The following is a 22,348-nucleotide window of genomic DNA, read 5'->3' as shown; positions in this document are numbered from 1 at the left end:
CCCTCTAGCCTTTTCCTGGGCTATTTTACAGCCTTTTTAGTGCCGAAAAGTTCAGGTGTTCGCTCAACTCTAATCAGTATATACCGTAACGGGATGAGACGCCCCCTCGAACCAGTGACGCCATTCCTCAAAGGCCAATTTGATGGCCAGCAATTTCCTGTCTCCTACTATAATACTGCTCCTAGGTACAAGAATATAACTATTATAATACTGCCTCCTATGTACAAGAATATAACTACTATAATACTGCTCCTATGTACAAGAATATAACTACTATAATACTGCTCCTATGTACAGGAATATAAATACTATAATACTGCTCCTATGTACAAGAATATAACTACTATAATACTGCTCCTATGTACAAGAATATAACTACTATAATACAGCTCCCATGTACAAGAATATAACTACTATAATACTGCCTCCTATGTACAAGAATATAACTACTATAATACTGCCTCCTATGTACAAGAATATAACTACTATAATACTGCTCCTATGTACAAGAATATAACTACTATAATATTGCTCCTATGTACAAGAATATAACTACTATAATATTGCTCCTATGTACAAGAATATAACTACTATAATACTGCCTCCTATGTACAAGAATATAACTACTATAATGTTCTTTTTATTTATAAACAGGCAACAAAATATTACAATACATTTACAATAAAATCATAGAAAAGAATAATATAAAGTTACATCACTTTGATACTAAACATCACAACTAGAGTTGAGCGAACACCTGGATGTTCGGGTTCGAGAAGTTCGAACTTCGTCCCGAACCCGAACCCCATTGAAGTCAATGGGGACCCGAACTTTTCGGCACTAAAACGGCTGTAAAACAGCCCAGGAAAGGGCTAGAGGGCTGCAAAAGGCAGCAACATGTAGGTAAATCCCCTGCAAACAAATGTGGATAGGGAAATGAATTAAAATAAAAATTAAATAAATAAAAATTAACCAAAATCAATTGGAGAGAGGTCCCATAGCAGAGAATCTGGCTTCCCGTCACCCACCACTGGAACAGTCCATTCTCAGATATTTAGGCCCCGGCACCCAGGCAGAGGAGAGAGGTCCCGTAACAGACAATCTGGCTTCATGTCAGCAGAGAATCAGTCTTCATGTCATAGCAGAGAATCAGGCTTCACGTCACCCACCACTGCAACAGTCCATTTTCATAAATTTAGGCCCAGCACCCAGGCAGAGGAGAGAGGTCCCGTAACAGAGGATCTGGCTTCATGTCAGCAGAGAATCAGTCTTCATATCATAGCAGAGAATCAGGCTTCACGTCACCCACCACTGCAACAGTCCATTTTCATAAATTTAGGCCCAGCACCCAGGCAGAGGAGAGAGGTCCCGTAACAGACGATCTGGCTTCATGTCAGCAGAGAATTAGTCTGCATGTCATAGCAGAGAATCAGGCTTCACGTCACCCAACATTGGAACAGTCCATTGGCATATATTTAGGCCCTGGCACCCAGACAGAGGAGAGGTTCATTCAACTTTGGGTAGCCTCGCAATATAATGGTAAAATGAAAATAAAAATAGGATTGAATGAGGAAGTGCCCTGGAGTCCAATAATATATGGTTAAGGGGAGGTAGTTAATGTCTAATCTGGACAAGGGACGGACAGGTCCTGTGGGATCCATGCCTGGTTCATTTTCATGAACGTCAGCTTGTCCACATTGTCTGTAGACAGGCGGCTGCGTTTGTCTGTAATGACGCCCCCTGCCGTGCTGAATACACGTTCAGACAAAACGCTGGCCGCCGGGCAGGCCAGCACCTCCAAGGCATAAAAGGCTAGCTCTGGCCACGTGGACAATTTAGAAACCCAGAAGTTGAATGGGGCCGAACCATCAGTCAGTACGTGGAGGGGTGTGCACATGTACTGTTCCACCATGTTAGTGAAATGTTGCCTCCTGCTAACACGTTGCGTATCAGGTGGTGGTGCAGTTAGCTGTGGCGTGTTGACAAAACTTTTCCACATCTCTGCCTTGGCCTTGGGCTTCCACTTGTTCCCCTGTGACATTTGGGAATGCTCTCAGTAGCGCGTCTACCAACGTGCGCTTGTACTCGCGCATCTTCCTATCACGCTCCAGTGCAGGAAGTAAGGTGGGCAGATTGTCTTTGTAGCGTGGATCCAGCAGGGTGGCAACCCAGTAGTCCGCACAGGTTAAAATGTGGGCAACTCTGCTGTCGTTGCGCAGGCACTGCAGCATGTAGTCGCTCATGTGTGCTAGGCTGCCCAGGGGTAAGGACAAGCTGTCCTCTGTGGGAGGCGTATCGTCTTCGTCCTGCCTTTCCCCCCAGCCACGCACCAGTGATGGACCCGAGCTGCGTTGGGTGCCACCCCGCTGTGACCATGCTTCATCCTCATCCTCCTCCTCCTCATCCTCCAGTAGTGGGCCCTGGCTGGCCACATTTGTACCTGGCCTCTGCTGTTGCCAAAAACCTCCCTCTGAGTCACTTCGAAGAGACTGGCCTGAAAGTGCTAAAAATGACCCCTCTTCCTCCTCCTCCTCCTCCTGGGCCACCTCCTCTTCCATCATCGCCCTAAGTGTTTTCTCAAGGAGACATAGAAGTGGTATTGTAACGCTGATAACGGCGTCATCGCCACTGGCCATGTTGGTGGAGTACTCGAAACAGCGCAACAGGGCACACAGGTCTCGCATGGAGGCCCAGTCATTGGTGGTGAAGTGGTGCTGTTCTGTAGTGCGACTGACCCGTGCGTGCTGCAGCTGAAACTCCACTATGGCCTGCTGCTGCTTGCACAGTCTGTCCAGCATGTGCAAGGTGGAGTTCCACCTGGTGGGCACGTCGCATATGAGGCGGTGAGCGGGAAGGCCGAAGTTACGCTGTAGCGCAGACAGGCGAGCAGCTGCAGGATGTGAACGCCGGAAGCGCGAACAGACGGCCCGCACTTTATGCAGCAGCTCTGACATGTCGGGGTAGTTGTGAATGAACTTCTGCACCACCAAATTCAGCACATGCGCCAAGCAAGGGATGTAGTCCCAGAACTGCAACGAGATTTCGCCCATTATCACACACCACCAGGCCGGGCTTGAGGCTCACCGGCAGCAACCACTCGTCGGTCTGTTGTTCTATACCCCGCCACAACTCCTGTGCGGTGTGGGGCCTGTCCCCCAAACATGAGTTTCAGAATGGCCTGCTGACGTTTACCCCGGGCTGTGCTGAAGTTGGTGGTGAAGGTGTGTGGCTGACTGGATGAGCAGGTGGAAGAAGAGGAGGAGGAAGCTGAGAAGGAGGAGGTGGCAACAGGAGGCAAAGAATGTTGCCCTGCGATCCTTGGCGGCGGAAGGACGTGCGCCAAACAGCTCTCCGCCTGGGGCCCAGCTGCCACTACATTTACCCAGTGTGCAGTTAGGGAGATATAGCGTCCCTGGCCGTGCTTACTGGTCCACGTATCTGTGGTTAGGTGGACCTTGCTACAGATGGCGTTGCGCAGTGCACACTTGATTTTATCGGATACTTGGTTGTGCAGGGAAGGCACGGCTCTCTTGGAGAAGTAGTGGTGGCTGGGAACAACATGCTGTGGGACAGCAAGCGACATGAGCTGTTTGAAGCTGTCTGTGTCCACCAGCCTAAATGACAGCATTTCATAGGCCAGTAGTTTAGAAATGCTGGCATTCAGGGCCAGGGATCGAGGGTGGCTAGGTGGGAATTTACGCTTTCTCTCAAATGTTTGTGAGATGGAGAGCTGAACGCTGCCGTGTGACATGGTTGAGACGCTTGGTGACGGAGGTGGTGGTGGTGTTGGTGGTACATCCCCTGTTTGCTGGGCGGCAGGTGCCAACGTTCCTCCAGAGGCGGAGGAAGAGGCCGAGGCGGCAGCAGCAGAAGAGGCCGAGGCGGCAGCAGCAGAAGAGGTAGCAGGGGGAGCCTGAGTGACTTCCTTGGTTTTAAGGTGTTTACTCCACTGCAATTCATGCTTTGCATGCAGGTGCCTGGTCATGCAGGTTGTGCTCAGGTTCAGAACGTTAATGCCTCGCTTCAGGCTCTGATGGCACAGCGTGCAAACCACTCGGGTCTTGTCGTCAGCACATTGTTTGAAGAAGTGCCATGCCAGGGAACTCCTTGAAGCTGCCTTTGGGGTGCTCGGTCCCAGATGGCGGCGGTCAGTAGCAGGCGGAGTCTCTTGGCGGCGGGTGTTCTGCTTTTGCCCACTGCTCCCTCTTTTGCTACGCTGTTGGCTCGGTCTCACCACTGCCTCTTCCTCCGAACTGTGAAAGTCAGTGGCACGACCTTCATTCCATGTGGGGTCTAGGACCTCATCGTCCCCTGCATCGTCTTCCACCCAGTCTTGATCCCTGACCTCCTGTTCAGTCTGCACACTGCAGAAAGACGCAGCAGTTGGCACCTGTGTTTCGTCATCATCAGAGACATGCTGAGGTGGTATTCCCATGTCCTCATCATCAGGAAACATAAGTGGTTGTGCGTCAGTGCAGTCTATGTCTTTCACCGCTGGGGAAGGGCTAGGTGGATGCCCTTGGGAAACCCTGCCAGCAGAGTCTTCAAACAGCATAAGAGACTGCTGCATAACTTGAGGCTCAGACAGTTTCCCTGGTATGCATGGGGGTGATGTGACAGACTGATGGGGTTGGTTTTCAGGCGCCATCTGTGCGCTTTCTGCAGAAGACTGGGTGGGAGATAATGTGAACGTGCTGGATCCACTGTCGGCCACCCAATTGACTAATGCCTGTACCTGCTCAGGCCTTACCATCCTTAGAACGGCATTGGGCCCCACCATATATCGCTGTAAATTCTGGCGGCTACTGGGACCTGAGGTAGTTGGTACACTAGGACGTGTGGATGTGGCAGAACGGCCACGTCCTCTCCCAGCACCCACTAACACCACCACGACCATGTCCACGTCCGCGTCCCTTACTAGATGTTTTCCTCATTGTTATGGTTCACCACAACAACAAAAATATTATTTGGCCCAATGTATTGTATTCAAATTCAGCGGGATATAAATTTGAGGCCTAGTATTTAGGCGCTGGGTGACCGGTATGGATTTAGTGACAGAATTAGACTTGGAAATGCACAGTAGCGTGTGTGTGAAGTTATTCTGAATGACCCTATGTGCACCTTGAATATTATATACCCTTTAAGGGATAGATTTCAAATAGCTCTGATATAGCAGAAACCACTAAATTATGAAATTGCTAAATTGGGAATTGTATTTCAACCCAGAACAAAAAATGTGCTTTGACGGACACTAAATAACTTGCCCATCCACAACAGGACAGCGGTAACGACAGATTTAGCGGGATATAAATTTGAGGCCTAGTATTTAGGCGCTGGGTGACCGGTATGGATTTAGTGACAGAATTAGACTGGGATATGGCCAAAAAATAACCACACTATTGCTGGTTAAATGCACTTGCTGTGACAGCTTGACCAGCCACACTACTGAGGGTTAAATGCACTTGGTGACGGGCGCAGCTTGCCCCTGATGTAGTATATGGCCAAAAAATGAACAGACTATTGCTGGTTAAATGCACTTGGTGTGACAGCTTGACCAACCACACTACTGAGGGTTAAATGCACTTGGTGACGGGCGCAGCTTGCCCCTGATGTAGTATATGGCCAAAAAATGAACAGACTATTGCTGGTTAAATGCACTTGGTGTGACAGCTTCACCCTGATGTAGGCTTTAGCCAAAAAACAACCACACCATTGAGGGTTAAATGCACTTGGTGACGGGCGCAGCTTGCCCCTGATGTAGTATATGGCCAAAAAATGAACAGACTATTGCTGGTTAAATGCACTTGGTGTGACAGCTTCACCCTGATGTAGGCTTTAGCCAAAAAACAACCACACCATTGAGGGTTAAATGCACTTGGTGACGGGCGCGGCTTGCCCCTGATGTAGTATATGGCCAAAAAATAAACAGACTATTGCTGGTTAAATGCACTTGGTGTGACAGCTTCACCCTGATGTAGGCTTTAGCCAAAAAACAACCACACCATTGAGGGTTAAATGCACTTGGTCGCAGCTTGGATGCACTTGGTCGCAGCACCGCACAAGACACAAAATGGCCGCCGATCACCCCAGAAAAAAGTGACTGACAAACGGTCTGGGCAGCCTAAAAACAGTGAGCAATTGAATTTCAGCAGCTCAATGATGCACAGCTGCAGATCGATCAATTTAATCAAGTCCTTTGGAGGAGTTAATCTGCCTAATCTCGCCCTACTGTCGCAGCCGCAACCTCTCCCTACGCTAATCAGAGCAGAGTGACGGGCGGCGCTATGTGACTCCAGCTTAAATAGAGGCTGGGTCACATGGTGCTCTGGCCAATCACAGCCATGCCAATAGTAGGCATGGCTGTGACGGCCTCTTGGGGCAAGTAGTATGACGCTTGTTGATTGGCTGTTTTGCAGCCTTTCAAAAAGCGCCAAGAAAGCGTCACAAAAGCGCCAAGAAAGCGACGAACACCGAACCCGAACCCGGACTTTTACGAAAATGTCCGGGTTCGGGTCTGTGTCACGGACACCCCAAAATTCGGTACGAACCCGAACTATACAGTTCGAGTTCGCTCATCCCTAATCACAACGCATTATACAAATGCTGACAGTCTGACACATGGATGTTCCTCCAGTACACGTTATTGCGGTTATTTTTCCTGTCTTTCTTATATATCATCTTCAGACTTTCCAGGATATCATATAAGATTTTATCACAGGTCAGGAGCTCTCTGTTGATGACCAGGCAGCACCGCGCACACCACAGATGGTACATGGTCACTACATTCCCTACATACAAGGAACTTCCGCTGCATTGTCTGAGATCTGGGGGGGGAAGTCTCTATACAAGAGCTGATTATACGGCTGTCCCACTAGATGTGGTAACTGAAGGGACAGTGACACAGCCTCCCATACCTGGACACTGAACGGACAGTCCAGCAGAAGATGCTCCATGGTCTCCAGAACCTGATGACATTGCTCTCTAGGGCAGGATTTATTTAGTACATTTCTACACTTTAGATTGTCCCTGACATACATTTTACCATGAAATGTCAGCCATGACACATCCTTCATGTGAGCGGGTCCTCCAGGATTTTCACAGCCTGTTTTACATCCAGGTTCCGGGCGTTCCTCAGCTGAATGTGGGCACTAAACTGAGACGACATCTCTTTCCTACTGAACTGCTTTACCTGACCATATAAGATTTTCCATTTATTGATCTTGCCAATTGCTTGTACCGCGTACCATGAAGCATTATTCTTAATGCGCCCCGAGATCCTCTTAATGGGGTCACCTACCGACCACAAAGACACAAACTGCTGGATCTGGTTCTTAAACACATGACTCCACAGCTTCAATTCTGAACTCTTACAAAATTAGAAATTCTTCATCAGAAACATTAGGTTAAAGAAGAGCTCTGGGCAGGGCATGGACAGGCAGCCCTCCTTCTGGGGGAGATGAACAATGTTCCTCCTGACTATATTCACCCTATTACCCCACAAGAAGTGGAAAAAGATATTGGTCAGTCTGGTAAGTAACTTATCGGGCACTGGGAACACTACACTGACATAGAGGAATAGCGGGAGAAGGAAGCTTTTCAGCAGGTGGATCTTCTCCTGATAAGTCAGCTTCCAGTGCCTCCAGCACTGTACCTTATGCTCACACACCGCCAGCTTCTCCTCCCAGTTCACCTTCCCATCATCTACAGTTCCAAACTGAACTCCCAAAATCTTTATCTTGTCCTGCACTGTTCTAAAGGGCACTGAGAAGACCCCACGGTCACCCCCCAGCCACAACGCCTCGCTCTTATCCATATTCACAGCAGAATTCGACACTTGAGAGAAAGCTGCTATCTCCTGTTGTAGGGCCACACAGTCCTTACTAGACGACACCAGAACTGTCACATCGTCCGCATAAGCACAGAACTTTATGTCCACTATTTTACGCTGTAGGTGACATTTCAACCCCAAGAGATTTCTATTATCCTGCAACTTTCTTAAAAAAGGATCCAGACTGAAGACGTACAATAATGGGCTTAGAGGGCAGCCCTGCCTTACACCAGACATGATCCTAAAGGGTTCTGCCAAGTGACCATTAATCAGAGGCTGGCTTACCGCCTTCTTATAGAGAACCTGCAGCCATTGTACAAAGCGTGCAGGAAGGCCGTACTCCAACAACACCTGGTATAGGTAGTCATGATGGACTCTGTCAAAGGCCTTGCTCTGGTCTTACCCCCCCACATATGCTCCTCCACTGTGCTGCCTGATGTAGGTCACTGCTTCCCTCACCAGCAGCAATGAGTCCTCTATAGTCCGGCCTTTCACACCACACGTCTGGTTAGAGATGATCAGATATTCCGCCACCACACTCAGCCTGTAATACAAGATCTTGACCAGGACTTTATAATCGGTGTTCAGTAAAGACAATGGACGCCAGTTTTTTTTTAGTCTTTTAGATTTCCTTTCTTTGCCAGGAGAACCAGAACACACTTATACTGTGACTGTAGAAGTTTCCTGGCAGAAAGGCAATCATTATAGACCTGTGCCAGGTCTGGAGCTCATTTATCTCTGAACTCCTTATAGAATTCACTTGTCAGAACATCCAGGCCTAGGCTCTTCTTGGTTTTTAAGGAGTCAATGCTCCTCTTCACCTCCTCCTCAGTTATGGGCTCGGCCAAGCCATCTGCGTGTGCATTATCCAGTTTTGGGAATTTGACGTCTTTCAGGTAAGTTCTGATGCTGTCACCACTTATCTGAGAGCCTTTAAACAGATTTTTGTAATAATCTCCATTAATCTTGTGGAGTTTAATCTGATCTGATTGCTCCACCCCATGCTCATCTAACAGGCTGGTCATAAGCTTCTTACTAACCCTGTTCAAACAGGCAATATAGGGGTCTGGGTTGTGAACCCCCCAATTAACAAACTGCCCCTGTGCTTTGAGAGACTTGAGGCGGTCGTACTGCAGCTCTCTCATCTCCTGCTTTATCTGGCTGACGTACTTACCATCTATCTTCTCACCACTATTGGTCTTACCGTATAACCGGCTCAGCTGCAGCCTCAATGCAGAATACCTCATATACTCCACATTACTATACCTCCTCGCAGCACGTATCAGAAACTGCTTGATATCACCCTTCATATCCTCCCACCACTCCGCTGTGTCATCACACATACACTGGGTGGTCCTCTGGTCATTATAGAAGGTGGTAAAGACCTCTCTGTACTCTGGATCTTGCAGCACCGAGCTGTTCACCTTCCAGTATCCCCTACCTGAGACCACGGCCCCGCCAGATCCAGCATGACACTTGTGGCAGGCGCAGCACTATGAAGTGCCTTTTGCACTGTGGCATTAGAAGAATTTTGATATCTCTAACTATTAGTCTAACCAGACTGTCTATTACTCTGTAATTCCTCTAGCGCCATTTTATGGAAACAGTAGGTTTAAAAAGCACACCAAATGCTTGAAATAACTTCTTTATTAACTTCAACTTTTCTTCATATAGAATACTGCTGCCTCCGCAGCAGATAGTCCAACACGTGTTGAAAAGATATAACAAAATGGCGGTATGCATAAGATGGTGGTTCAACTGTTCAATCTTGTCATTCAACATACAATGGTGGATATATTTCTCTCTTCAGTATCTGTGTGTGTTCAGCTCCTTTCTCTGGTGAATAATGATTCTAGCAGCTCCTGCCAGGGAATTCCCAGACAGAGGCTGGCTGTGATTGGTGAAAACTAGGGATGAGCGAACTCGAACTGTATAGTTCGGGTTCGTACCGAATTTTGGGGTGTCCGTGACACGGACCCGAACCCGGACATTTTCGTAAAAGTCCGGGTTCGGGTTCGGTGTTCGTCGCTTTCTTCGCGCTTTTGTGACGCTTTCTTGGCGCTTTTTGAAAGGCTGCAAAGCAGCCAATCAACAAGCGTCATACTACTTGCCCCAAGAGGCCATCACAGCCATGCCTACTATTGGCATGGCTGTGATTGGCCAGAGCACCATGTGACCCAGCCTCTATTTAAGCTGGAGTCACATAGCGCCGCCCGTCACTCTGCTCTGATTAGCGTAGGGAGAGGTTGCGGCTGCGACAGTAGGGCGAGATTAGGCAGATTAACTCCTCCAAAGGACTTGATTAACTGATCGATCTGCAGCTGTGGATCATTGAGCTGCTGATCCTCAATTGCTCACTGTTTTTAGGCTGCCCAGACCGTTTGTCAGTCACATTTTTCTGGGGTGATCGGCGGCCATTTTGTGTCTTGTGGTGCGCCAGCACAAGCTGCGACCAAGTGCATTTAACCCTCAATGGTGTGGTTGTTTTTTGGCTAAAGCCTACATCAGGGTGAAGCTGTCACACCAAGTGCATTTAACCAGCAATAGTCTGTTCATTTTTTGGCCATATACTAAATCAGGGGCAAGCTGCGCCTGTCACCAAGTGCATTTAACCCTCAATGGTGTGGTTGTTTTTTGGCTAAAGCCTACATCAGGGTGAAGCTGTCACACCAAGTGCATTTAACCAGCAATAGTCTGTTTATTTTTTGGCCATATCCCAGTCTAATTCTGTCACTAAATCCATACCGGTCACCCAGCGCCTAAATACTAGGCCTCAAATTTATATCCCGCTAAATCTGTCCTTAGTGCTGTAGCTGGGCGAGTTATTTAGTGTCCGTTCAAGCACATTTCTTGTTCTGGGTTGAAATACAATTCCCAATTTAGCAATTTCATAATTTAGTGGTTTCTGCTATATCAGAGCTATTTGAAATCTATCCCTAAAAGGGTATATAATATTCAAGGTGCACATTGGGTCATTCAGAATAACTTCACACACACCCGCTACTGTGTATTTCCAAGTCTAATTCTGTCACTAAACCCATACCTGTCACCCAGCGCCTAAATACTAGGCCTCAAATTTATATCCCGCTAAATCTCTCGTTACCGCTGTCCTGTTGTGGCTGGGAAAGTTATTTAGTGTCCGTCAAAGCACATTTTTTGTTCTGGGTTGAAATACAATTCCCAATTTAGCAATTTCATAATTTAGTCGTTTCTGCTATATCAGAGCTATTTGAAATCTATCCCTAAAAGGGTATATAATATTCAAGGTGCACATTGGGTCATTCAGAATAACTTCACACACACCCGCTACTGTGTATTTCCAAGTCTAATTCTGGCACTAAACCCATACCTGTCACCCAGCGCCTAAATACTAGGCCTCAAATTTATATCCCGCTAAATCTGTCCCTAGTGCTGTAGCTGGGCGAGTTATTTAGTGTCCGTTCAAGCACATTTCTTGTTCTGGGTTGAAATACAATTCCCAATTTAGCAATTTCATAATTTAGTGGTTTCTGCTATATCAGAGCTATTTGAAATCTATCCCTAAAAGGGTATATAATATTCAAGGTGCACATTGGGTCATTCAGAATAACTTCACACACACCCGCTACTGTGTATTTCCAAGTCTAATTCTGGCACTAAACCCATACCTGTCACCCAGCGCCTAAATACTAGGCCTCAAATTTATATCCAGCTAAATCTGTCCTTAGTGCTGTAGCTGGGCGAGTTATTTAGTGTCCGTTCAAGCACATTTCTTGTTCTGGGTTGAAATACAATTCCCAATTTAGCAATTTCATAATTTAGTGGTTTCTGCTATATCAGAGCTATTTGAAATCTATCCCTAAAAGGGTATATAATATTCAAGGTGCACATTGGGTCATTCAGAATAACTTCACACACACCCGCTACTGTGTATTTCCAAGTCTAATTCTGGCACTAAACCCATACCTGTCACCCAGCGCCTAAATACTAGGCCTCAAATTTATATCCCGCTAAATCTGTCCTTAGTGCTGTAGCTGGGCGAGTTATTTAGTGTCCGTTCAAGCACATTTCTTGTTCTGGGTTGAAATACAATTCCCAATTTAGCAATTTCATAATTTAGTGGTTTCTGCTATATCAGAGCTATTTGAAATCTATCCCTAAAAGGGTATATAATATTCAAGGTGCACATTGGGTCATTCAGAATAACTTCACACACACCCGCTACTGTGTATTTCCAAGTCTAATTCTGGCACTAAACCCATACCTGTCACCCAGCGCCTAAATACTAGGCCTCAAATTTATATCCCGCTAAATCTGTCCTTAGTGCTGTAGCTGGGCGAGTTATTTAGTGTCCGTTCAAGCACATTTCTTGTTCTGGGTTGAAATACAATTCCCAATTTAGCAATTTCATAATTTAGTGGTTTCTGCTATATCAGAGCTATTTGAAATCTATCCCTAAAAGGGTATATAATATTCAAGGTGCACATTGGGTCATTCAGAATAACTTCACACACACCCGCTACTGTGTATTTCCAAGTCTAATTCTGGCACTAAACCCATACCTGTCACCCAGTGCCTAAATACTAGGCCTCAAATTTATATCCCGCTAAATCTGTCCCTAGTGCTGTAGCTGGGCGAGTTATTTAGTGTCCGTTCAAGCACATTTCTTGTTCTGGGTTGAAATACAATTCCCAATTTAGCAATTTCATAATTTAGTGGTTTCTGCTATATCAGAGCTATTTGAAATCTATCCCTAAAAGGGTATATAATATTCAAGGTGCACATTGGGTCATTCAGAATAACTTCACACACACCCGCTACTGTGTATTTCCAAGTCTAATTCTGGCACTAAACCCATACCTGTCACCCAGCGCCTAAATACTAGGCCTCAAATTTATATCCCGCTAAATCTGTCCTTAGTTCTGTAGCTGGGCGAGTTATTTAGTGTCCGTTCAAGCACATTTCTTGTTCTGGGTTGAAATACAATTCCCAATTTAGCAATTTCATAATTTAGTGGTTTCTGCTATATCAGAGCTATTTGAAATCTATCCCTAAAAGGGTATATAATATTCAAGGTGCACATAGGGTCATTCAGAATAACTTCACACACCCGCTACTGTGCATTTCCAAATCTAATTCTGTCACTAAACCCATACCTGTCACCCAGCGCCTAAATACTAGGCCTCAAATTTATATCCCGCTAAATCTCTCGTTACCGCTGTCCTGTTGTGGCTGGGAAAGTTATTTAGTGTCCGTCAAAGCACATTTTTTGTTCTGGGTTGAAATACAATTCCCAATTTAGCAATTTCATAATTTAGTCGTTTCTGCTATATCAGAGCTATTTGAAATCTATCCCTAAAAGGGTAGATCATATTGAAGGTGCACATAGGGTCATTCAGAATAACTTCACACACACGCTTCTGTGCATTTCCAAGTCTAATTCTGTCACTAAATCCATACCGGTCACCCAGCGCCTAAATACTAGGCCTCAAATTTATATCCCGCTGAATTTGAATACAATACATTGGGCCAAATAATATATTTGTTGTTGTGGTGAACCATAACAATGAGAAAAACATCTAGTAAGGGACGCGGACGTGGACATGGTCGTGGTGGTGTTAGTGGACCCTCTGGTGCTGGGAGAGGACGTGGCCGTTCTGCCACATCCACACGTCCTAGTGTACCAACTACCTCAGGTCCCAGTAGCCGCCAGAATTTACAGCGATATATGGTGGGGCCCAATGCCGTTCTAAGGATGGTAAGGCCTGAGCAGGTACAGGCATTAGTCAATTGGGTGGCCGACAGTGGATCCAGCACGTTCACATTATCTCCCACCCAGTCTTCTGCAGAAAGCGCACAGATGGCGCCTGAAAACCAACCCCATCAGTCTGTCACATCACCCCCATGCATACCAGGGAAACTGTCTCAGCCTCAAGTTATGCAGCAGTCTCTTATGCTGTTTGAAGACTCCGCTGGCAGGGTTTCCCAAGGGCATCCACCTAGCCCTTCCCCAGCGGTGAAAGACATAGAATGCACTGACGCACAACCACTTATGTTTCCTGATGATGAGGACATGGGAATACCACCTCAGCATGTCTCTGATGATGACGAAACACAGGTGCCAACTGCTGCGTCTTTCTGCAGTGTGCAGACTGAACAGGAGGTCAGGGATCAAGACTGGGTGGAAGACGATGCAGGGGACGATGAGGTCCTAGACCCCACATGGAATGAAGGTCGTGCCACTGACTTTCACAGTTCGGAGGAAGAGGCAGTGGTGAGACCGAGCCAACAGCGTAGCAAAAGAGGGAGCAGTGGGCAAAAGCAGAACACCCGCCGCCAAGAGACTCCGCCTGCTACTGACCGCCGCCATCTGGGACCGAGCACCCCAAAGGCAGCTTCAAGGAGTTCCCTGGCATGGCACTTCTTCAAACAATGTGCTGACGACAAGACCCGAGTGGTTTGCACGCTGTGCCATCAGAGCCTGAAGCGAGGCATTAACGTTCTGAACCTGAGCACAACCTGCATGACCAGGCACCTGCATGCAAAGCATGAACTGCAGTGGAGTAAACACCTTAAAACCAAGGAAGTCACTCAGGCTCCCCCTGCTACCTCTTCTGCTGCTGCCGCCTCGGCCTATTCTGCTGCTGCCGCCTCGGCCTCTTCCTCCGCCTCTGGAGGAACGTTGGCACCTGCCGCCCAGCAAACAGGGGATGTACCACCAACACCACCACCACCACCTCCGTCACCAAGCGTCTCAACCATGTCACACGCCAGCGTTCAGCTCTCCATCTCACAAACATTTGATAGAAAGCGTAAATTCCCACCTAGCCACCCTCGATCCCTGGCCCTGAATGCCAGCATTTCTAAACTACTGGCCTATGAAATGCTGTCATTTAGGCTGGTGGACACAGACAGCTTCAAACAGCTCATGTCGCTTGCTGTCCCACAGTATGTTGTTCCCAGCCGGCACTACTTCTCCAAGAGAGCCGTGCCTTCCCTGCACAACCAAGTATCCGATAAAATCAAGTGTGCACTGCGCAACGCCATCTGTGGCAAGGTCCACCTAACCACAGATACGTGGACCAGTAAGCACGGCCAGGGACGCTATATCTCCCTAACTGCACACTGGGTAAATGTAGTGGCAGCTGGGCCCCAGGCGGAGAGCTGTTTGGCGCACGTCCTTCCGCCGCCAAGGATCGCAGGGCAACATTCTTTGCCTCCTGTTGCCACCTCCTCCTTCTCGGCTTCCTCCTCCTCTTCTTCCACCTGCTCATCCAGTCAGCCACACACCTTCACCACCAACTTCAGCACAGCCCGGGGTAAACGTCAGCAGGCCATTCTGAAACTCATATGTTTGGGGGACAGGCCCCACACCGCACAGGAGTTGTGGCGGGGTATAGAACAACAGACCGACGAGTGGTTGCTGCCGGTGAGCCTCAAGCCCGGCCTGGTGGTGTGTGATAATGGGCGAAATCTCGTTGCAGCTCTGGGACTAGCCAATTTGACGCACATCCCTTGCTTGGCGCATGTGCTGAATTTGGTGGTGCAGAAGTTCATTCACAACTACCCCGACATGTCAGAGCTGCTGCATAAAGTGCGGGCCGTCTGTTCGCGCTTCCGGCGTTCACATCCTGCTGCTGCTCGCCTGTCTGCGCTACAGCGTAACTTCGGCCTTCCCGCTCACCGCCTCATATGCGACGTGCCCACCAGGTGGAACTCCACCTTGCACATGCTGGACAGACTGTGCGAGCAGCAGCAGGCCATAGTGGAGTTTCAGCTGCAGCACGCACGGGTCAGTCGCACTACAGAACAGCACCACTTCACCACCAATGACTGGGCCTCCATGCGAGACCTGTGTGCCCTGTTGCGCTGTTTCGAGTACTCCACCAACATGGCCAGTGGCGATGACACCGTTATCAGCGTTACAATACCACTTCTATGTCTCCTTGAGAAAACACTTAGGGCGATGATGGAAGAGGAGGTGGCCCAGGAGGAGGAGGAGGAGGAAGAGGGGTCATTTTTAGCACTTTCAGGCCAGTCTCTTCGAAGTGACTCAGAGGGAGGTTTTTGGCAACAGCAGAGGCCAGGTACAAATGTGGCCAGCCAGGGCCCACTACTGGAGGACGAGGAGGACGAGGATGAGGAGGAGGTGGAGGAGGATGAGGATGAAGCATGGTCACAGCGGGGTGGCACCCAACGCAGCTCGGGTCCATCACTGGTGCGTGGCTGGGGGGAAAGGCAGGACGATGACGATACGCCTCCCACAGAGGACAGCTTGTCCTTATCCCTGGGCAGCCTGGCACACATGAGCGACTACATGCTGCAGTGCCTGCGCAACGACAGCAGAGTTGCCCACATTTTAACCTGTGCGGACTACTGGGTTGCCACCCTGCTGGATCCACGCTACAAAGACAATGTGCCCACCTTACTTCCTGCACTGGAGCGTGATAGGAAGATGCGCGAGTACAAGTGCACGTTGGTAGACGCGCTACTGAGAGCATTCCCAAATGTCACAGGGGAACAAGTGGAAGCCCAAGGCCAAGGCAGAGGAGGAGCAAGAGGTCGCCAAGGCAGCTGTGTCACGGCCAGCTCCTCTGAGGGCAGGGTTAGCATGGCAGAGATGTGGAAAACTTTTGTCAACACGCCACAGCTAACTGCACCACCACCTGATACGCAACGTGTTAGCAGGAGGCAACATTTCACTAACATGGTGGAACAGTACGTGTGCACACCCCTCCACGTACTGACTGATGGTTCGGCCCCATTCAACTTCTGGGTCTCTAAATTGTCCACGTGGCCAGAGCTAGCCTTTTATGCCTTGGAGGTGCTGGCCTGCCCGGCAGCCAGCGTTTTGTCTGAACGTGTATTCAGCACGGCAGGGGGCGTCATTACAGACAAACGCAGCCGCCTGTCTACAGCCAATGTGGACAAGCTGACGTTCATAAAAATGAACCAGGCATGGATCCCACAGGACCTGTCCGTCCCTTGTCCAGATTAGACATTAACTACCTCCCCATAACCATATATTATTGGACTCCAGGGCACTTCCTCATTCAATCCTATTTTTATTTTCATTTTACCATTATATTGCGATGCTACCCAAAGTTGAATGAACCTCTCCTCTGCCTGTGTGCTAGGCCTAAATATATGCCAATGGACTGTTGCAGTGGTGGCTGACATGAAGCCTGATTCTCTGCTATGACATGCAGACTAATTCTCTGCTGACATGAAGCCAGATTGTCTGTTACGGGAGCTCTCTCCTCTGCCTGGGTGCTGGGCCTAAATTTATGACAATGGACTGTTGCAGTGGTGGCTGACGTGAAGCCTGATTCTCTGCTATGACATGCAGACTGATTCTCTGCTGTCATGAAGCCAGATTGTCTGTTACGGGACCTCTCTGCTCTGCCTGTGTGCTAGGCCTAAATATATGCCAATGGACTGTTGCAGTGGTGGGTGACGTGAAGCCTGATTCTCTGCTATGATATGAAGACTGATTCTCTGCTGACATGAAGCCAGATTGTCTGTTACGGGACCTTTCTCCTCTGCCTGGGTTCTGGGCCTAAATTTATGAAAATTGACTCTTACAGTGGTGGGTGACGTGAAGCCTGATTCTCTGCTATGATATGAAGACTGATTCTCTGCTGACATGAAGCCAGATTCTCTGTAACGGGACCTCTCTCCTCTGCCTGGGTGCTGGGCCTAAATTTATGACAATGGACTGTTGCAGTGGTGGCTGACGTGAAGCCTGATTCTCTGCTATGACATGCAGACTGATTCTCTGCTGACATGAAGCCAGATCCTCTGTTACGGGACCTCTCTCCTCTGCCTGTGTGTGTGCTGGGCCTAAATATATGCCAATGGACTGTTGCAGTGGTGGCTGACGTGAAGCCTCATTCTCTGCTATGACATGCAGACTGATTCTCTGCTGACATGAAGCCAGATTCTCTGTTACGGGACCTCTCTCCTCTGCCTGTGTGTGTGCTGGGCCTAAATATATGCCAATGGACTGTTGCAGTGGTGGCTGACGTGAAGCCTCATTCTCTGCTATGACATGCAGACTAATTCTCTGCTGACATGAAGACAGATTCTCTGTTACGGGACCTCCCTCCTCTGCCTGGGTGCTGGGCCTAAATATATGCCAATGGACTGTTGCAGTGGTGGCTGACGTGAAGCCTCATTCTCTGCTATGACATGCAGACTAATTCTCTGCTGACATGAAGACAGATTCTCTGTTACGGGACCTCCCTCCTCTGCCTGGGTGCTGGGCCTAAATATATGCCAATGGACTGTTGCAGTGGTGGCTGACGTGAAGCCTCATTCTCTGCTATGACATGCAGACTGATTCTCTGCTGACATGAAGCCAGATTCTCTGTTACGGGACCTCTCTCCTCTGCCTGTGTGTGTGCTGGGCCTAAATATATGCCAATGGACTGTTGCAGTGGTGGCTGACGTGAAGCCTCATTCTCTGCTATGACATGCAGACTAATTCTCTGCTGACATGAAGACAGATTCTCTGTTACGGGACCTCCCTCCTCTGCCTGGGTGCTGGGCCTAAATATATGCCAATGGACTGTTGCAGTGGTGGCTGACGTGAAGCCTCATTCTCTGCTATGACATGCAGACTAATTCTCTGCTGACATGAAGACAGATTCTCTGTTACGGGACCTCCCTCCTCTGCCTGGGTGCTGGGCCTAAATATATGCCAATGGACTGTTGCAGTGGTGGCTGACGTGAAGCCTCATTCTCTGCTATGACATGCAGACTAATTCTCTGCTGACATGAAGACAGATTCTCTGTTACGGGACCTCCCTCCTCTGCCTGGGTGCTGGGCCTAAATATATGCCAATGGACTGTTGCAGTGGTGGCTGACGTGAAGCCTCATTCTCTGCTATGACATGCAGACTGATTCTCTGCTGACATGAAGCCAGATTCTCTGTTACGGGACCTCTCTCCTCTGCCTGTGTGTGTGCTGGGCCTAAATATATGCCAATGGACTGTTGCAGTGGTGGCTGACGTGAAGCCTGATTCTCTGCTATGACATGCAGACTAATTCTCTGCTGACATGAAGACAGATCCTCTGTTACGGGACCTCTCTCCTCTGCCTGGGTGCTGGGCCTAAATATATGACAATGGACTGTTGCACTGGTGGCTGACGTGAAGCCTGATTCTCTGCTATGACATGCAGACTGATTCTCTGCTGACATGAAGACAGATTCTCTGTTACGGGACCTCTCTCCTCTGCCTGGGTGCCGGGGCCTAAATATCTGAGAATGGACTGTTCCAGTGGTGGGTGACGGGAAGCCAGATTCTCTGCTATGGAACCTCTCTCCAATTGATTTTGGTTAATTTTTATTTATTTAATTTTTATTTTAATTCATTTCCCTATCCACATTTGTTTGCAGGGGATTTACCTACATGTTGCTGCCTTTTGCAGCCCTCTAGCTCTTTCCTGGGCTGTTTTACAGCCTTTTTAGTGCCGAAAAGTTCGGGTCCCCATTGACTTCAATGGGGTTCGGGTTCGGGACGAAGTTCGGATCGGGTTCGGATCCCGAACCCGAACATTTCCGGGATGTTCGGCCGAACTTCTCGAACCCGAACATCCAGGTGTTCGCTCAACTCTAGTGAAAACTCTTGCTGTGTGAGAAGCTGGCTGTGATTAGTCTAGACTTCTGCCCAGCAACAACAGATTAACACTATGCATTCTGTTGTTTCTGCTTTGTTACTGAGCTTACCTCACATTACAAAATGAATATTAAAGGCATATTATCTTTTTTGCTTCTGTGAAAACAAAATATTATAAAATATTATATGACATCCAAAACATGATGTCACAGAAAATAACTCTGCTTTTGTCTTTAACACATAAACATAGGAACTGTATTAAGGCTATTGGCAGGTCTAGCTGTATACACATATAAGCTATACTAGCAACCTAGGACAGGTCTTAGCTGGCCAGCTACACTCCCACCAATATTACCTATAATTCTATGTTCTTAGTGGTAGTGTCACAACCAGACAGCTGAGAAGCTCTGACAGAGGCCTTTCAGAAACTCCTCCTTGAGTTTCTTTGTTGTGGTATTCAGTTCCTCATCTCGTTAGCCTCTCTCAGCTGTCATGTGTTGGACTAATTGCTTCCCTTTAAATTCCTCCCCAGAATGCTTTTCTGGGCGGCTTATACTTCTTCCTGGAGTGTGTGTGCATGCTGACCTTGTTCTCCTGTCTGGTACAAAGTTAAGTGTTGAACATTTATCTGTTATTTTCTGTTTGCTGGATCCCAGGTGACCCTGACTCCCTCCGTATCTTGTGTAGGGAGCCGGTGGTCGTGTCCCCTCACTATTGTAGGGTGCTCAGGGGTTATATAGTCAAGGTACGTGGATATGCAAACTTCCACCATTCGGATCTTTGCATAGGCTGAGCAGCCAGGGAAAGTGCCAGGTCTTCTGCAGGGGTCTCCCTTTTGTTCCTTAGCTTTTGGATCCAGCGAGTCATTTATGCATGTTGCTTTGCCTTGTTTCCTGTACACCGTCCGTGACATTATAAGCCGCCATAACCGTCTCAAGCATGGATCCGGTTTCACTTTTGGCTGAACGCCTTCAGGGTCTTTCATTGGAGGTAGCTGATCTCCGCAGGACTTTTTCTCAGCTTCAAGTGACCGGTTCAGCTGGCGTTCATGGAGTTTGTTCTGAGCCTAAGATTTCGCTCCCGGATACGTTTTCCAGGGGTAGTGAGAATTTTGTGCGCTTTAGAGAGGCTTGCAAACTCCATTTTCGCCTTCTTCCCCATTCCTCTGGTGATGAGGAACGGAGGGTGGGGATCATTATATCGCTGCTCAGGGGTAACGCTCAGTCCTGGGCCTTTTCGCTGCCGGAGGGGGCACGGTCCCTCCGTTCAGTGGATGAATTCTTTTTAGCCCTGGGTCAGATATATGATGATCCGGATCGTATTGCTCTGGCGGAGTCTAGACTACGTCTCTTATGCCAGGGTAAACAATCCGCAGAGATTTACTGCTCAGAATTTCGGAGATGGGCAGCTGATACTGGTTGGAATGATGCTGCACTCCGAAGTCAATTTTGCCATGGTCTTTCAGAGGGATTGAAAGATGCATTTGCCTTTCATGAAAGGCCTATTTCTTTGGACTCTGCTATGTCTCAGGCCGTTCGTATTGACAGGCGTCTTAGAGAGAGAGGAGAGATCTCTCCTTCCTGTCATACTCGGTCCCAGGACTGTGCAGCGGTCCCATTCTGTGCGCAGGGGTCTCAGTCGCTGTCAGCCCCTTCTGAGCAGGAGCCCATGCAGCTGGGGTTGATTGCTTCTGACAATAGAAGATTCAGCCCGCATGAGAGGGTTTGTTTTTGTTGTGGAGGTATTAATCATTTGGCAAATATTTGTCCCTCTAGGAGATTCAGGCAGTTCTCTAGGAATAATAAAGAAACAAAGAGGAAAAAATCTTTTAAAAATGTTCCGTCTGTTACTATTGGCAGGGGTTGAGGCGGAAATTGAAGGTTTTCCGTTTGCTTGTAGTTCCCGTTTTGTCCTGCCTGCTAGGGTGGCGCTAGAGAGCAAGAAACATTTTTTGTGAGATTTTTGTGGATAGTGGAGCAGCGGTCAATCTCATTGATAGTCAATTCGCAATAGCTCATGGTTTCCAGGTGTGCACTTTGGGAAAGGATATTCCGGTTTTTGCGATTGATTCCGCTCCACTTTCTCAGAAATCATTAAAGGGCATAGTTCACAATATCCGTTTAATTGTGAGTGATGCTCATGTTGAGGATGTGTAATGTTTCGTCCTTAGCGGTTTGCCTACCCCTATAGTGTTGGGGCTACCCTGGCTCACTAAACATAACACCACCATTGATTGGCAAGCGAGGCAAATAAATGGTTGGAGTGACTTTTGCAGAGAGAATTGCCTCATGACATCTGTTTCTGAGGTTGCTATTAAGACTGTACCATCTTTTCTCTCTGAATTTTCGGATGTCTTCTCTGAGAGTGGAGTTCAGGATTTTCCCCCGCACAGGGAGTACGATTGCTCTATTAATCTCATCCCAGACGCCAAGCTGCCTAAATCTCGTTTATACAATCTTTCCCAACCTGAGAGGATCGCTATGCGTGCTTATATCTCTGAGAGTCTGAGAAAAGGACACATACGACCCTCGAAGTCACCTGTTGCCGCTGGTTTTTTCTGTGTTAAGAAAAAAGATGGTTCATTAAGACCTTGTCTGGATTTCAGGGAGCTGAACAGTATCACAATTCGTGACCCTTATCCGCTTCCTCTGATCCCGGACCTGTTTAACCAGGTTGTTGGGGCTAAAGTCTTTTCCAAATTAGATCTAAGAGGGGCATACAACCTGGTCAGGGTCAGAGAAGGAGACGAATGGAAGACGGCCTTCAATACCCCTGAGGGCCATTTTGAAAATTTGGTTATGCCTTTTGGTTTGATGAATGCCCCAGCCGTTTTTCAGCATTTCGTGAACAGCATTTTTTATCATTTGATGGGAAAATTTGTATTGGTGTATTTGGATGACATTTTGATTTTTTCTCCCG

This window comes from Bufo gargarizans, chromosome 3 (genome assembly GCF_014858855.1).
Source record: "Bufo gargarizans isolate SCDJY-AF-19 chromosome 3, ASM1485885v1, whole genome shotgun sequence".
Classification (NCBI taxonomy): Eukaryota; Metazoa; Chordata; class Amphibia; order Anura; family Bufonidae; genus Bufo; species Bufo gargarizans.
This window is presented reverse-complemented; position numbering follows the sequence as displayed.